This window comes from Abramis brama (assembly GCF_963993115.1).
Source record: "Abramis brama genome assembly, chromosome: 24".
NCBI lineage: Eukaryota > Metazoa > Chordata > Actinopteri > Cypriniformes > Leuciscidae > Abramis > Abramis brama.
In genome coordinates, this window is record NC_139986.1 from 3,689,840 (window position 1) to 3,708,069 (window position 18,230).

Sequence of the window (18,230 nt, forward strand, 5' to 3'; positions counted from 1 at the left end):
AGAATTCAAAAAACATCTCACACAAAAGTAATAGATCATAAAAATATCATCATACATATAATGCATGAGAGAAAAAAAAACAAACAAAAAAAACATTAACACAGCACACAATTCAAAAAACACAAATCAATATTATACCTACTCAATGAATCACCTCCTTGTATGAATCAAGTAACACAGGTCAAAATACATCCACCTGATACATGTATACATCAGATAATTTGCAGTGTAACTATTTTTCCAAGAGAGAAAAAAAAAAAAAAAAAAAAAAAAAAAAATTCATTACAGAAATGGTATAAAGTCTAGCTCTCCATTTAAGCCTGGAAATGTAGTTGCTTTCAATGTATAAATATAAAAAGATAAAAAGGTTTATTCTAAAAATCAGATAGGTATATACAATTCCTTTAGATTTAACTTTGTAAGTATGTCAATCATGATGAATTTCTTAATTTTTGCTATAAATTAGACTTTCTCAAGAATCAGTGTAAAGTTTAAAGAATGTGACAGTTTCCAGTCCAGCAGCTACTGCAGCATTGTTGCGGCATCAATTCATACACCAGGAAGATTTCCTGTTCTCATTAGTGTTGCAAATTGTTCTCTGTCTCCAAAAAAATGTAAGATAACATGATTACATAGTACAGTACAGGTCAAAAGTTTGGAAACATTACTATTTTTAATGTTTTTGGAAGAAGTTTCTTCTGCTCATCAAGCCTGCATTTATTTGATCAAAAATACAGAAAAAAAGTAATATTGTGATATATTATTACAATTTAAAATAATTGGTTTTCAATTTATTATACTTTAAATTATCATTTATTTCTGTGATGCAAAGCTGAATTTTCAGGATCATTAATCACATGATCCTTTAGAAATCATTCTAATATGATGATTCATTATCAAAGTTGGAAACAGTTCTGCTGCTTAATATTTTTTCATAACCTGTGATACTTTTTTAGGATACTTTGATGAATAAAAAGTAATAAAATAAAAATAAAAAAAGAAGCAAATTCTTAAAAAAATAGAAATCTTTTGTAACAACAATATACACTACTGGTCAGTAATTTGGGGTCAGTAATTTCTTTTCTTTCTTTTTTTTGAAATAAATCAATACTTTTATTCAGCAAGGATGTGTTAAATTGATAAAAAGTGATAGTAAAGAAGATTTATATTATTAGAAAATATTTTTTATTTAAATTATTTTTTAAAGTATATTCAAATAGAAAACTATTATTTTAAGTTGTAATAATATTTCACAATATTACTGGGTTTTTTTTCTGTATTTTTGATCAAATAAACGCAGCCTTGATAAGCATTAGAGACTTCTTTCAAAAACATCAAAAATAGTAATGTTTCCAAACTTTTGACCTGTACTGTATATCTTTAGTACCCTTACGAAAAAGAAGTCTTTTCAAGTACGCTATTAGTATACTTCTTTTAAACTAAAAATAAGTAAGTATACTTGCAGTCTATACTTTTTATGTACATCTAATAAATATACTTTATGTACTTCTCAGAAATATACTTAAAACTGCACTAAAGTATGCTTGGCTTATACTGACAGAAAAGTATATTTGGCCTATACTTGTACTCAATCTTTTGATCAAGATATACTTAAAAGTATAATTAAGTAATCAAAGTATACTTGGCTTGTAGTTGTGTTTACTCTTTTGATTGAATAGCCTAATAAATGTTTTATTTTAACATAATTTTACATATGGTCATAAACTTACTTTTTTGTTTGTTTTTTGAAATATTGATTTATAAAGAAAACAGATGTTCCTAATTCTGAGTATCTGAATTTGTGTGTAGGCTAGTCCACTGGTAGTGTAGGAATTTACTTCAAATCTACTTCACTTTATCTCCGCCATTGACTGAATGGACTATATGCACGGCCACTTCCTGGTTTAGATAAGTCAGCTCAGTCATTTCCGGTCAACTGTCCAAAATCAAGCGGCCGTGAAGATGTCTTTCTACACTCGCTGCCTTCAGGATTTACCTCAAGTCAACATCAATGATGTACACCGCATTATTCAGGAAAACTCCAAGGCTTCGTCCAGTAAACGGGAAAAAGGATTTAAGTTGTACATATCCAGTTATATTCATGACTGTGAAGGTAAGTTATCGATTATCAAGACTGCTGTTATGATGTTGTTTACGAGATATGATCGCTAGCAAACATCCAAACAGTTAACGCGTTAACATAGTTTTTAACGTTAGTTGTCAGCATTTAAATGTACAATTACGTGTCTAGGTACTCTCCCGTGATTACCAGGCTCGACATGTTGTTAAATAACATGAAACTGTAAAATACCACAATCGTTACTTAGCTGCTGTCTGTAACTTTTTTTATTTTCAAAATTTACACAATATATATGATGAGCGAGTACATCATGAATCCATTTTCCAAACCGTGTTTTTGTCTTATCCTGAATCACTACATTACACACCTATAATAGTGTTTATATTGGGACTATTTTAGACCAGTCGGCTTGTATCACTATGTATGGACTGGAGATAAACAAAGAGAAGTAGATCCGGCTACAATGTTCTTCCACAGGACGCATGCAGTTCTGTTTATTAACCGCTAGAGTGCCAAAGGTTACAGACTTTCCCTTTTGAATGATGTACTCTTATCTGTATGACCATAAATAACAGCAGGCAGTATTAAGATGTTTCCACTGCTGAGGAAAAATCCAAGTGCATGTGTATTGATATTCCATGTGTTGTAATTATTTTGTTTCTCAGTTTCTGACAAGAACGAGGCAGGAGAGGTTTCTGTGAGGGCAAGATGCTTTAGCCTGACTACATCAGACTTCGTACTTCCACTCAATTTCAGTTCGCTTCTGTACTCAGTCTGAGATAGTGACCTATCTCCCAGTTTTCCTCCGGCCTCAAAACAGCCAGCCAATCAACGAACAGAGGGCGGGCTGAGAGCCGTGACGTAGACGCTGATTGTACCGTGGATGCGTAGATTTACTTCACATAATCTGCAAAAGTCGTTCACAGCCATGTTCACTCCGGTATTTCGCTCGATGGTTTTGTTTTCGCATCACACATGTGTTTACAGTGGAAGTTCGATGCGGCTGAGCCGGCGCATAACACACATCATAACCAAACGTTATGTGATTGGCTTACGGGTAACCAATGATTTTAAACTTCAGACAAGCGCCACCTACCCCCCTCTGTCTACGAAGCACAGCGAAGTAGCAGAGTTTGGTATTACCAGGCTAAAGATGCTTAAGGTCTATGAGGAAAAATGAGAGACCACACAACTTGAGTGTAGGGGAATGAGATCAGATTCAATGTAATAAGGTTTACAGTGTCTGCTATCTAGGAATTAAAGGAACACTCCACCGTTTTTTGAAATAGGGCTTATTCACATTCTTTCCTACATTTAGATAGGTGGGCAATTGCATTTTTGTCTCAGTGCATGCATTGTTTTAGTTTGACAGGGTCGGCGTTAGCTTAGCACAATGAATGGAATCCTTTGTTGCCAGCTAGCATGTCCTGAGTAAAAGTGATCAAAAAAATAAAAAAACCCCACCTAATTACTTCTTGTGGCCTGCGTATTCACAAGGAGTACAAATAGCGATCCAGATTAACACTAGGCGATTTCCTAGGCAGATATTGACTTGGGACTATATTGGGGGAAGCACAGGCGAAGCACAGCTGCTTTAGGCGAAGCAATGCTACTTCGGCGCAGAGATATCACGCAACACATGAAATCCCACGACTTCCGTCAACATACCGGCGTGCAACGCGTCAAAAAAAACAGAAGAAGAAGAACATACCGGCGTGACCTGCACCGAGTGTCTTTTCTTTTGGATTATTTATTTTGAGAAGTTACAGCAAACATGGTTATTACCTGCATAGCAAAAGGTTGTGAGAACAAGCAAAGGACATACACGAATGTAATGTTTCACAGAATTCCATCTAATCCTCTGTGACACAACTGCGGGTACGCTCATCTTGATCTGACGCATTGAGGCTGGTCATCGATGGCAGAAACTTGTCCCACTCGCCACAGCACAGACACTCTATTCCAGTCGGCATAGGTTGGCTTATTCCCCCACATTCACACCACCAGTTCATGTTGGCTCTCATCCTCACGTCCTCAGGCTGTTGAGCGATCGCAACCTCCTCCTCCTGTCGTTCTTTTTCCAAAGCACGCAGCTCGTCTTCTGTAAACTCTGGTTCAAATAGGTATGGTTCTGGTTCTTGACTGTCTGAGAAGTCACCCTCTTCGTCTCTCACAAAATCAGCCATGTTCATCGCCATTCGTGTACTGTAAGGAAAATAGCCAGGCAGCTACTATTCACGCCGGTATGTTGACGGAAGTCGTGGGATTTCATGTGTTGCGTGATATCTCTGCGCCGAAGTAGCAGTGCTTCGCCTAAGCAGCTGTGCTTCGCCTGTGCTTCCCCCTAATATAGTCCCAAGTCAATATCTGCCTAGGAAATCACCTAGTGTTAATCTGGATTACTATTTGTACTCGTTGTGAATACACAGGCCACAAGAAGTAATTAGGTGTTTTTTTATTTATTTTTTTGATCACTTTTACTCAGGACATGCTAGCTGGCAACAAAGGATTCCATTCATTGTGCTAAGCTAAGCTAACGCCGACCCTGTCAAACTAAAACAATGCATGCACTGAGACAAAAATGCATTTGCCCACCTATCTAAATGTAGGAAAGAATGTGAATAAGCACTATTTCAAAAAACGGTGGAGTGTTCCTTTAAATGAAAATATATATATATATATATACATTTTTTTATGCAGATAGTGATTGTAATAGACCACTGTTTGGAGTTTACAAAGGCTTACAGCCTAACTGTTGTAGTTCACTATACCACTATACCAACTGCACACTGTGTATTCTAACAAGTATTTACACAGTAATTTATTACAAATACGGCCTATTAAGATTCCCAGAGAGTAGAGTTAGTTAGCTTGCCAACATTTGGCACTGTAGCCCAAGGAAGGTTCAAACACTAGCTACAGTATAAACCAACATAATTCAACTAATGATTATTTATTCCAGTAATTAGTGACTATGATTGCCTGAATCCTAAAACACAGAATATATACAATTGATATCTTTTTCGTTTACAGGTTGTCCTCAAACACACTAAACCTGTTGAGCTGATGGCCTATCAGTGCTCATGTGTGGCAGGGCTTGCTCTATGTAATCACAATGCAGCATTGCTCTTCCAAACAGCACATTACAGCCAACAGGGAGCAACAGCTGTCCCCCCGACTCACAGCTGCACAGGGTCTGAGCAGCAATGGCACAAACCCAGGACCCAGGTGATGCTGCTCAACACTATCACAATTAATACATTGTTAATTTACACATTATAATATAATCCTACATCTTCTTTGTTACGTAAGTTTTGTTCTTGTTCTCACATCAACTTCCAATAACACAGATAGTGCAGCATCTTTTCTTATGAAAATAGGTAAATTATTGAGCTAAAGTAAACTAAATACAGCACAAATAAGTTCTTATACAACATTCGTTTACAGGGCTTTAAGCCTGGTCCAACAAATGAAATGATGGTATTGTCAGCTAGGCCCAAGGAGAGAAGATTGGCAGAAGGCATCAGGTAAGGTGGCGAAATGGGAAGTTGTTTTACTACATGCATGTGTTGAAAATATGTATTAAAATGTAAAATACTTTTTTCAGACTGGTTTATGATCACTGTAATCGACACATTACATGAACCTTTAATTAACACTGTGTGCATGTCTTTTATGTATGTTTTCAGGAGCAACCTGTATAAAGCTGCCTGTAACCTGACCTGTGGCCTTCCAGGCATGTCAGTTCTACGGGTGAAGGATATTTACGAAGGCATGTCAAGAGAAACTGCTCCTTTAATAGCCACCATGGGGATTTCAGGGGATATGCCTTTAGTGGACAGTGCTTTTGGAAAAGTCCAAGAAGGGAGTTTACTCTCCTATCAACTTCCAGCATGGAGCCCACCAAAGACCTGTCCACATAGCACTGCACCACCACGACCATACTTACCCCTGGATGGCTACTGTCTAGGTCCCTCAGAGTGCTGTTTTGTGTTGACTCACAGCTGCACATGACTTCTCTAGCAACAACAGAAGTCATGGCACACGAAATTGAGATGGCCACAAGACAACAAAGCACAATGAGGGAATGGCATTTATTGAGAAAGCCACGTCTAACCTCCTCTAGATTCAGGTAACTGTAAACTATACTGTGACATTCAGCACATTTTGTTTTCTCATTTAAATACTCATTTATTGTCATCTCATATAAATACTAAAGTTATTTTTATGTGTATCAATTTATTTCTAGAGAAGTTTGCCATGTCTAGCGGTGAGAATTTTGAGGTCAGGCTATCAGTCTGCAGAAATGAAGAGGGGCCTTCAGATGGAGCCCAAAGCTATTGAGGAATACTGCTGCATTCAGGAGGTAAATCACTACCCTTGTGGTTTTATCATCCACCCTGATGAACCTTGGGTTGGCTCATCACCAGATGGGTTGGAGTACGACCCTAAATCCAACGTTTCAATCCATTCAATCAGTTTCCATCAATTTGTACGTATTTTTTGGCCCATGTTTTATTTTGAACTGTTTACACAAATGTATAGGATCTGTTGTTAACCGATTAAATTATGTATTTTCATATACATGTTATTTGTTTGTGTGTGTTCTGAATTTATACTTCATTAGTACTGTGTGTGTGTGTGTGCCATATATAAATATGGGAAATTATTCAACTGTGTATACGGGCCATTCTACAGAATTGGTGAAAACTCCTGTCCCACAACCAAAAAGCATTTAAGTATTCAACTTTTGGGTGTTTACTAAGATCCCTCTATTATATATTGAATCCCTCAATAATATTTAAAATATCAGTAAGCTTAGTATATATAAAATCATAATTTATTGATTTATTTATTTGTCACATGCATAATGTACAGGTACATCAGCAGTGAAATGAAATTACAACACTCCTGACTGCAAATTAACAAGTAATGAAAAGTTAAATACAATTAACAAAGAGTACAAAACATAGAAATAATGTAAAAACAACAACAGTAATTATAATACAGTTAATCAGATTTTTAGTGAATAGATTTTAAGTTTAAACTATGAGATGAATGATATATACAGAGATTAAATCTAGAGGCATGTTTAAGATATATTTACAAGGATTAAGAGAGGATAAAAACAAGAGGCACTTCTACTTAGCCCAAGCTTTTACAAGTGGCCCACTCTGATAATTTAACAGTAGGCATGCAACTGCATAAAGCTGATTTATGTTACCAAACAATGTTTAAGGGGATGACAGTATCAAAGAATTTAAATTCCTTCAGTCTACGAATTAGGCGCTCAATGTGCACTCTGAGATGTGCAATAGATTGGGTCTCCCTGACCTCGTGTTTTGGCATCTGAGGTCTCCCAGCAAGGAATGCAGGCCTGTACACCTTACAGGGCACACAGTCATCCACAAGGAAGCCTCTGTCGACCATAATTGCCATATCTGGCCTAAGCAGAGTAAGAATACCTGACTCTACAAAGATCTGTTTAGTTAGTTTAGCTTTATTATCCCCCATGGGGCAATTTAGTTTACAGCCAGCAGTCACATACAACGTACCATCAACACAAAACAAAGAACACATAATAAAATAATACATTAAATATACTCATTCATTTAAGACTAATCACTCTGGGGATCATGGACTTTTTGAACCTGTTGGTGTTACACCGTGGAACATTATAACGACGCCCGGAAGGAAGCAGTAAAAACTCTTGGCACAAGGGGTGAGAAGGGTCAGCAATGATAGCCTTAGCCTTCCTCACACATCTGACCCTGCACACCTCGCTAAGGTCATTTAAGGCAATTCCAGCAATTTTACTACACACTTTGACGACATCATTAAGACTTTTTTTGCTTCTCCAAGAGGGAACCGTGCCAACAGATAAATGAGAAAGTAAGAATTGATTCAATAAAGCAGGAATAAAACATTTTCATAAAAGTAGTGTCCAGGTTAAAATTTCTAAGTTTCCGATAAAAGTACATACGTTGATGAGCCTTCTTGCAGACAGCATCTACCTGGGACTCAAAGCGCAACTTATTGTCAATGACCGTCCCCAGGTATTTGTAGTTCTCTACCTTATCCACAGCCTGGCTGTGGCTGTGAAGAGACACAGGTGACCTGCCAAAGTTGATGTACATTTCTTTAGTTTTGTTTACATTTATGTTTAGAAAGGCAGTTTCACACCACTCAACAAAATCTGATAAAACAGGACCATGCCCACAGTCTTTCTGACTTAGAAGTGAAACGATGACAGAGTCGTCTGCAAACTTAACAACATGACGACCTGGATAGCTGCTCTGACAGTCATTAGTATACAGAACAAATAAAAGTGGCGACAGGACACAGCGGAGATCCGGTTGATGACAAAAGAACATTCGATTGGATCCCATTCACCCTGACTCGCTGAGGCCGCTCTGTTAAGAAGTCCATCAGCCAACTGATCAAGCCTGGATCAATGTTGAAGTTTTGTTTCAGTTTATCAGCTAAAACATGAGGCTGAATACAGTTAAATGCGGAAGAAAAATCAACAAAAAGCAAACGGACCAGAGAACCTGCCCTTTCGAGATGTTTAAAAACCAGATTTAAAAGTGTTCCCGTGGCATCATCCACACCTCAACCTGGTCTATAAGCAAACTGTAAAGGGTCCAGTCTGTCCTGCATGACAGACTGAGTCCATTATGGCAGTCTTCACCAGTTTTTCAAATGATTTCATCACCAGGGAAGTGAGTGCTACAGGTCGAAAGTCATTCAGTAGCTTTGGGGCTTTAATTTTTGGGACTGGAACAATTATAGAGTCCTTCCAAAGACGAGGGACCATATGCAACTGCAGTGATAGTTGAAAGATGTATGTGAAGATGTCCGCCAGCTGCACAGCACAGTTTTTAAGAAGTTGTCCTCCAATATGATCAGGACCAGGGCTTTTCCGCTCTTTGACTGATCTAAAAGCTTTAATGACAGCACATTAGGGGGAGTACAAGCAGTATCCTTAAAGACAGACACCTCTTTGCTAAAATTATGCTCATCATAACGATTAAAAAAAACATTAAATTCATTTGAAAGTTGTAAGTCATTTATCCCATTAAGTGAGACCACACTCTTCTTTGTTGGCATACCCATCATATTTTTCACACCTTCCCATGCAGGGCGTGCATTACCTGTACTCAATAAGTTTTCAACTTTATCTTTGTAAGCGAACTTTGCAAGTTTAAATTCTCTCTTAACTTGCTTTGAGAGCTCCCTATATTGTAGCGTGTCTCCTTGATTAAAAGAAATATTCCTCTGATTAATCAGTTTCTTGACGGATTTTGAGACCCGCTGTTTATTATTAGCATAAATTAAACGGGATTTCTTGGGGACAATCATGTTTTCACAAAAAGAAATGTAACTAGAAACCGTTTCTGTTAATTCATTTATATCCGTGCAGGCATTCTTAAAAATGTCCCAGTCAGTATCAGCAAAACATTCTTGTAGATCCTGCACCGATTCATCCGACCAGACCGGCACCAGAGTTTGCTCAGGCTTGTTCCTCTTCAGGACAGTTTTGTATGTCGGAACAAGATAAACAACACTGTGGTCGGACGCACCAATAGGAGCTCTCGGGAGTGATTTATATGCTCCTTTGACTGTCCCAAAACAAAGATCAAGACACTTGGAATGCCGAGTCGGGCAAGTGACATTGAAAAAAGTGACCAAGCGCTTTCCCGGGTTTGCAGTGGTTAAAGTCTCCCATTAAAAAAATCGGCGCATCCGGCGCTTGCGCTTGAAAACTCTGCACTGTTTTGGTCAGGGTTTGTGTTGCGATGTCAGCGTTAGCCCTGGGGTGTATATAAACCACAGTCACAAATAGTTGTGGAAATTCCCTCGGCAAATAGAATGGCCGTAGCGACACCGCTAAAAGCTAAATGTCTGGTGTACACAAGGACTCATGAATGATGACTGTACTGCACCAGCGTTTATTAATGTATAAACATAAACCTCCGCCCAGTGACTTACCGGTCACCGCGGGGTCTCTGTCAAGACGAAAGGGTGCTCCAAAGCCATCAATTTCCATAACGTCCTGGTAGACGTGCTCTTTAAGCCATGTTTCTGTGAAGGCGAGGATGCACGCGTCCCGATACTCCTCCAGAAACCTCACGTGTGCTTGGACTTCATCCACTTTATTGCGGAGAGACTGCACATTTGCTAACATTATAGAGGGAAGGGGGATTCTGCGGTGTCCAAGTCTGTTTGTCACTTACTGAGCCGGCAAAAAGGGAGGAAACAAAGGTTACAGCGCCATGGGGGGCCATGCCAATCATTCCCTTCAGGGTACAGTGGGACTTATAGTTTGAGTATACCTCACTCTGAAGTAAAGGGGAGGAGGGTGTTTGACACCGGAGCTCTGTGCAGTCCAGAATTGTGGTGGTGTCTGGGTAGTCTTCAAACTCTGATGGCAAGTGTTCCTTAATTTTGTCTTGAGTCATCCAAATGCATTGTGAACCAAGAACAGAGAACAAAAAATTGCTCCAGGTCAGAATGATTCTGCTTACAGTAGACTGATGCACCCCATAGGGTTAGGGTTAGGGTTAGGGTTAGGGTAGTTCAGGAAGAGGAACAGTTCACCTATTGCCTGTAAGGACTGACAGATCACAACACAATTACATGTATATGTATATGTAATTGTCAAAACTGGTAGGTGTACAGTACAGTTACAACAACAGACATCTGATGGTGTGGAATTTATTTCCATTCATTCTACATTCAATTCTAAAAGTGCTAGTGTTGGTCATAAGGTGAACATCCTGGCTTCAGAAAGTAAAAGTCCAACCATGTATTGAACAAGTATATGATAGGATGCATAAATCCTGTAGCCGGAGAGTTTGGTCATAATAGCACAGACGACAGACCTACCATGGAAGCACTTTGCTTTTCAGATTCAATGTTTGCAGTTCTTGTTCTGGTTACCCGAACCATGAATCTCAGTGATGGCTCAATGACCTGCCAAAACCGCATCAGATGATCATAAGATGAAAACCTGTAAATAGTGAAAATGTCAAAGCATTGACATTTCTTGCATTTAGCACCATACATATTATTACATTTATAGGTTCTTATTTTGACAGTGCACACCAGGTCAGAGGTGAACCTGAAGTAGGAAGTGACTTGCACTGGTCTATTTGACATGCTAATTATATTTAATCTTCAATGTTTGTGGTTTGGACACCTTAGTGCAAAAAAAAAACCTAAACCAAAATGTTTTTAAAATATATTTATTTCATACTAAGTATACTACAAATCGATATTTACTGACATAATGCTTGAAGCTTACTGATATAAATATTACAATTAAACTTTATTTGGAGTAGGCCTACGTCTTTATTGCACGACGCACATTAAGCCTAAAAAGTGTTTTAATATTAAATATTATTTTATTTTAAATATAATTAGTAAAGATGGTATGATCACTGTATAATATCAGTCTTTAAATGCAATATATTTAAAGTGTTCTTAAAGTATAATGCGTTTTTATTAAATTAAATATTTCTACATACCTGGTGTAGAAACGGATGTCACTGTCAGAACCTGTAAATCGCTGTAGCCCAAAACGCTGTTTGAGTGACATCTGTTCCAGCTGCTGCCTCACATGGTCGATTTCTTCGCGAAGCCTTTCGTTTTCTTCCAGAACCGAGTCAACAAACGCGGGCTGCGGTGCTGTGCTGTAATCGTGGTCGTTGGTAGATATACGTTCAGAATATTCCCCAGTTTCCATACTGTCTGGTCTCGTTCTCCTTTCCCAAACCCCAAGCCTTCTCTCTCCAAGAGAGTAATTATTCCAAGGGAACAGTACAGATACGGCACCAGACTTCAGCCTTCGCCTTCGCCTCCCTCCGACTTCAGCAGGCTCCTTGAGCTCTTCTGGCACAAAGTGCCGACTGCACACGCGTGTATGGTGAGATATAATTAAATAGTCTCTTCTTATATTTATTATCCATTTCTTTCTCTGTTGTACGTCGGAAGGTAAAGTATGAAAACTAATGATTGAATTGAATTTCGCTGAGGACGAACACTGAAAGACACAACAGTGCTCAGCTGACGTTCCCTCACAGCGCTGAAATTTAAATGCCTTTTTCATTTCCGTTAACTTAAGTTATCATTACTTTATTTTCACGTAGCTATTGAATAAATAATAAATTAAATAAATAACTTCTTGTTCAAACTTTATCTATTAAAAACCACTAGAGTCTCAAGGAGTCTTTACCTCACGGATTTGAAGGTGCCGCCCACTAACCTAAAAGTACCACAACATCAAATGACGTTCCACCGGAAGTTCACGGTCTGACTTATCTTTATGCGGAAGTTCTAAAGAACGCTCCGTGCATATAGTCCATTTTCCAGCAATCTATGTTTTCACTGTTGTATGTAGGGGGCGCTATTATGCATCTTCTTTAAGAGTACAAAATCTCCGGATCAAAACACAGGTGAAGAAGAAGCAGAAACAAGTGATAGAAGATTGCTTACGCAAATGTAAAATAACGCGATCACCAAACATTAAACAGCATATAAATCAAAACTGCCTGATGTTACTGATGAAGGTAGAATAAAATGCTTTTAAAATGGAAAGAATTAAAGTACAGTTCAGAGCATATGAGCGGAATGGAGTGGTGAGAATCTCAGCTCATCGCTCACGGAACTGTTCACCCCTCCACTCCCCCGCTCAAAGTTACATCAGGCCGTTCGGCTCATTATCGCTCAGCGCTCAACGCAGTTTGCTTCGCGCTCCACTCAAATCACCCCCCGCTCGCTCTATCACTTTTAGCTTAGACCACAGCCCTCCTAAACAACTAATGAGCAACAACAACATTTTTCAAATAGAAATGTTTTATTTCAAATTTACAAATTAGGCCTACAGTATGTAAGAAGGAATATAATCTACACATAGTCCTGTAAAATTAAACGAATAAATGGGCCTAATAATATAAATACAAATTATATAAACAAAAATATACATAAAAGTTTTAAAAGTAAATTAACTATTAGGCCAGAATTTTGATAAGTGAACTTTTGCGCAATGCACACGATTAAAATTTTAAATTGGCTATCCATTGTACACAAACTGCTGTAAAATTCAACGAATAAATGGACTTAATAATATTATTACGGACGATACAAATTAAATAAAACCAACCATTAGGCCTACTTAAATGACAAAACGAATTTGTTTGAATATTACGCTATATTTAATTTACACTTTGTTACAAGTTACCGTATTCAATTTGCTAACCTTTTGCTTTCTTCCCAGCGTGTTCACGTAGCACACTTTCATGTTTTCGAGAGATGTGTCTTTTTAGATTCCAAAATGAATCTTTACTGACTGAAACGATGTCTCCACATTCATTTTCTTGTACCACATTATCATTGTTAGTTAGTTTTATATTAGTAGTACACCTGTATGACTTCTCATTTTCCTTTTTGAAGTACTTTTTGAACTCCATCATTGAGCCGAGTTTTGACTGAAAATAGTCAACTGTTGATGACTGTGCAAGACAGATGGATTCTGGGTCAGGCTTGACTGAGCTCATGCTTCAGACTCGTGGTGTGAGCGGAGCAAAATTGGAGCGGGAAATAGGACGACGCTCCGTCCTTTTAAAAATGCCGCTCTGCGCTCTGTCCAAGATCCGCCCGCTCGCGCTCCCCGCTCGCTCCCACTCCACTCCGCTCACATACTCTGGTACAGTTAAAGGCATATTTCAAGTATAAAAACATAATAACTGTAAGAATTGAGAAATTACAAAATGCCGGACAGTCTGTTTCGGAGGTAACCAGACCCTGAGAGGACCTCTCTGGAGATTACCATTTGAACTGGCCCTTGTGCACCATTGAGACGAAAGTCTCACCTCCGAGTCATCTTAATCTACATCTCTTTCCCTCTCCCCTCACCCCCTCTCTCTCACCCAAGAAAATGTATAGTTTAATGTGAATGATTATCACAGAGTATTTTTCATGTTTGGTATCATTTAAAATGTCACAGTGCGACTGGTACAAATGTCTCATTTCCAATAAGTAAAACAAAAGGTAATAAGGTTTTTAAGAGTTTTAAGATAACTGACTTACAAAGGAAGGTGGTCTCTCAAGACAAATGGTCACACACCCCCCAAAGGTGTAACCTCTGAATGCAAATTTCTTTTGTTAGTACATGTTTCCATGTGAAAGGTTTGTCTATATAATGAAATGCAGCAGGGAGATCGAGGCCTTTTCTGTAACTCAGATTCGCCTGTGAGGCTGAGAGAGAGATCTCTCAGCCTCATGTATTTCTTATTGTTGGGTTTGCATCTCTTCTCATTTTCCAGAGTATTTGATGTTTTGTATCGATTATCTTTGAACTGATTATGAAATTGGCACGATACATTTACCTGACATAATAAATTGTTACATCTGATTATTCTAACTGACTTTGACATTATTTTCATTAAAGAGTTAAAAGGAATAGTCAAACATTCGCTCACAATTAATGATCCAAAGATATCATTAAAACCTTTTCATTTATGGAGTCGAGACGAGAGAATACATATTCAAATGTATTGCATTTAATCAAAAAATACTTTGCCTCGAGAAAAGACAATAACACGTTAAGACATTCCGCGCTGGTCGGATGCCGGACTTTGGGCCGATTTAGCGCGAGCTTACATAACTAAACAGGAACATAGTAGTATAAAAATAATATTTAAATAGTAAACTATAAGTATGATGTTATGTTCACTTAAAGAAAACTTACAGGTATACTTGCAGTATAAAACTCTTAAACTAGTTGTTAACTGAGAGTATACTACAAAGTGTACTTTCATAAACAAAAAATATGCTACAAGTATTTGAGTAGTAAACTATCAGTATACATACAGTATAAGTTCACTTGTAGTATAGTTGCAGTTCAAACAAAAAACTTGGTTGTAAACTAGTTGTGTACTCAAAGTTTACAACTGTTACACTTAAAGTTTACTTAAAATTATACTATTAAACACTCAAATGTGGGCCAATTTATTCCCAAGTAGTATTGAAACAGTACAGTTACAAGTATACTTCTAGTACATTGATATTAGTATACTTACTACTTAAAAACATACATGAACTTTACTTTAGTATACTTAATAACTTAAATTAACTTGAGATATAGTGTGTAAGGACTTAATAGTACAATATACTGTATATCATGTGTCATGACATGAGAACAAAAGAGAGTGATGTATAATTGACAGTGTATTTTTCCCAAGGAAGTTCCACCAAACAAACATTTTCTGGGCATGTCAAGATACTAAAAACTTCTTTTGTGTGTGTTTTGTCTTGTGACATATTATGAAGTTGTTCCTGGAAAATCCAGATAAAACCGTTTTACTTCATTCTTTAAGCTAAGGGTGCTCTGATCAGTATTTTGTGCAACACATTCCATACCCTTTCTTAGTGGTGATTAGGAACAATTTAGAACTCAACAAATAAGGCTTTGCTGTGAAATAAAAAAATAAAAAACAGAACAGTCTTCATAAACAGAAATTAATATGTAAAAACAACACTCCATAGTCTTCACTGTATAAATTAAATATAGATTAATCCTACTAAATGCACTAAATAGCAATGACAATGAGTGATTTTCTCTGTATTTTCTTGTTTTATTAACATTAATGACACATACGGCAGCAGGAATAATAGACTGCTGTCACTTTAAGACCAAATCCACGGATCCAATATACTAATACACATGCGACATACTGTATTTCCTAACTGTTTATGTTCACTTAAAGGTTGGGTAAGCAATAATCGGAGAGGCTAGCAATAGTGAGCTAGCTTTGAAAGCATAAGATCCCACCTGCCCTTCAGAGTGTCTATAAAGCCACACCTTCTTCAAAACACATGAAGAAAAAAAATCATGAGGGACGGCGTTAAACTACCTCATATTTCAATAATACTGAACATAAACAACTTAAAGAACACTGACCTGTACCACCTGACTGCTGCAGATTAATTTCGCCGTTGATATTGTTGCCACTGAAACACATCAATTCAAATTACAAACAGTAGTTTATGTACAGTACAGTAGTTATGGCGTGACCTCAGCATAAGCTTGTTGTTTTGGTTCAGAAGGAACTGTAAAGGTGGCTGCTGTTTTGGTTGTGGTGCTCGGTGACTGACGTATGTCTAACTCTGCACAGCATCAAACGCGCTGATGACGTGTGATGTCTGTGCGAGCGGGTTCGTGGAGGCATGGACATACATATTGACAGGCATTTGGACTGACTGCAATGATTGGATGAACATTTTATGGTCCTACGCCTTCAACAGATGATATATATACATATAAATACATTTAGACCACTTAACTTAGTGATTGCTATCAGGGAATGAAGAGACTTTTAACTAGCATAACAAAAAATGTTTCTGGAACAAATCACCTACCCTACCTTTTAGATATAACCAAGTGTTTAAGCGAATACCCTTCTGATTGGCCCTTTTAGAAACCACCGATCAGCTCAACTGTCACTCTAGGCAAAACACAATTGTGCTGCCCCCACCTCACACTCACAATTAAACACAATCTTTTCTTAAATGTATTTGAAAGACTAAAGATTTTCTTAATTAATAAAACTGCAATGAAATAAAAACATGCAAAAGCATGTTTTCTGTCTTTTTTCATCTTTTTTTTTTTTTTTCATTTTGCAATGTAAAAAAAAAATAAAAAAAATCAGCCTGCTGCCTCTAGTACAGTACAGTTAGCTCACTTTTCGGCAAAAGCTCTGTTGGCTTAAATTATTTGAGAAATAAAAACTTGTGTTGCAAATGGTGAATTATTTGTATGACTACATCACAAAGAGTCAAGTCTTGTAAAAGCATTACATTGAAAACATTGAAATTTCATAAAGTGTGTAAATAATAGAAACGCAGTTCAAAATGGCCTTTCTTTAAATGCAAATGTTTTTTGAGTATTTCATTTGTGAAGGCAAATCATGTACTCACTATACTCCTAATTACAAGAAGAAGAAAAAAGTGGAAGAAAAAACTTAAACTGGGTGTGTGACAGGCTGTGGAATGGGTTTGGCCGAGGAAAAATTTTCAAACGATTTTTTGTTGTTGCTTTAACTCCTATCAGCTGATAACGATCAGTGTCAGATCAAGTGCACCCTTACTTTCAGCATTCTTGCCTTTTTAGCCTGCCTTTCATTTTCAACTGTCATGAGCAGCTGAAATGAATGTCTTATGATTGTGTTGCTGTGCTATTTTAAACAGTTTGCTAAATTATGACCTTTGTTTGCATATAATAATAGATTCTTTGCACACACAATCTTAGGCATGAAAGATTATCTTTTTTTATTAATTTATGATGTTGTAGTGCTATTCAAATGTTGTTTAGTTCAACTATTCAGCTTGACAGGGTCAGTATGTGTAACCCTAATCAAAATAATGAAATACCAAAATTCTAAATAAAATAATTTTTTTATTTATTTATTATTATTATTTTGCATTAAAGATTAAATCGAGTCTATCAAATAAAAATGAAATAAAAGGAGGTTAGTTGAAATGTCCTGTTAATTTAAGCAGTAAGCGACGCACAGCACTGAAGCAGCATCATTTCATGAGAATAATACATTTCTTATTGCAGTGCCTGGTGTGCCTTCATTAGGGATTTAGGTCTTATCAAGTACTGCTGGTGTTTCATGCAAACCTTAAAGAGAGAATGAAACCAATAAAGAGCCTTCATGCCTAATGAAAGCTGTTACGTACTCTGTACGTTTTAAGAGTGTTGCTATAGGGGTATATGTGGGTAGTTTTGTTGTTGGGTGTGTGTGTGTGTGTTTCAGATGTTCATTGGGTCGATCTACAGCTTGTCAGTCTTCCTGAAGGATGATGATGTCTCGGTTCACCAAACCAATCACATTACACCACCTTCCTCAAATACCCGGATCTCTTCCACCTCCCCAGCTTTTGTTCACTTTGGCTTCTGACTTTGTTTGGCTTATTGTCGCTGCCGCTTATTCTGTGTGTTTATCGGGTGATTTAACCAATTGTCATATTGTGGTTGTAAAGTGTTTTTGTTTTTTCATACTGTTCACCCTTGTTCAGTCACCACGGTGTGTGTGAGGCTGGGAAGGAGGGAGCAGGAAAGCAAGTCGCGCAACATACATTGCAC